General features: G+C 44.5%; 1 non-coding gene across 1 annotated transcript; it reads right to left on the bottom strand.

The window, feature by feature from the left end:
* On the bottom strand, positions 1-138 carry LOC114817511. Its single transcript, XR_003765375.1, has one exon. It is a non-coding gene; the product is annotated as a small nucleolar RNA SNORA7 (small nucleolar RNA).
* Positions 139-758: the final 620 nt, after the last annotated feature.

The following is a 758-nucleotide window of genomic DNA, read 5'->3' as shown; positions in this document are numbered from 1 at the left end:
ACTTGTAGCAGATTACCTTCCATTCGCTAGCCACTGCCCAAGCTAGGAATGGAACTGGTATGATTCTGCTTGACTCTCCCTCCCATAGTCGAGACTGGTGGAGTAGTGGATACTCTCCAGGTGCGACCCTGAGAGTGGGCCTGGCACACAATACCGTCATCATTATTATTATTAAGAGCAAGACTTGTGTTCCCAAAGGAAAAGCAAATGCAGACATCGGAGAGGAACAAGATTTGGTTCTACAGAGATCACATCTCTTCCCTTTACTGGCTTCCCTTGATGTCATTTCTAGACTGTGAGCCCGTCAATGGGCAGGGATTGTCTCTATCTGTTGCCAAATTGTACATTCCAAGTGCTTAGTCCAGTGCTCTGCACACAGTAAATGCTCAATATGATTGAATCAATTAATGAATGTCCACTGAAGAGGAAGAATAAGATGCTTGTGCCAGAACTCCTGACTATGACGTGGTTCTCTACTTTAAAGGGAGTCCAGAGAGTTGACGGGAATTGATGTCAGCAATATTGAACAAGGGGAAGAGACAGATGAACTAGGCAGTAATTATGAACCTTGGATCTGAGCCTGCCCAAGAGGCTCACATAAGTAACTGTGAGGCAGACACCCAGGTAATTATAATGTGCAGTCCCTGAGTCCTACAGCAACTGAAACAGGTCCTACAGGTCTGTTCTTTGACATCTAGGAATCATCGTAGGCCAAATTATTTTGTGTTTTTGTAGTGTGGGTTATAAGCTAGACTGTA

The sequence above is a fragment of the Ornithorhynchus anatinus genome, chromosome 1 (genome assembly GCF_004115215.2).
Source record: "Ornithorhynchus anatinus isolate Pmale09 chromosome 1, mOrnAna1.pri.v4, whole genome shotgun sequence".
Lineage (NCBI taxonomy): Eukaryota > Metazoa > Chordata > Mammalia > Monotremata > Ornithorhynchidae > Ornithorhynchus > Ornithorhynchus anatinus.
The sequence above is the reverse complement of the archived record's forward strand: the minus strand, read 5'-3'. Positions and strand labels throughout refer to the sequence as shown.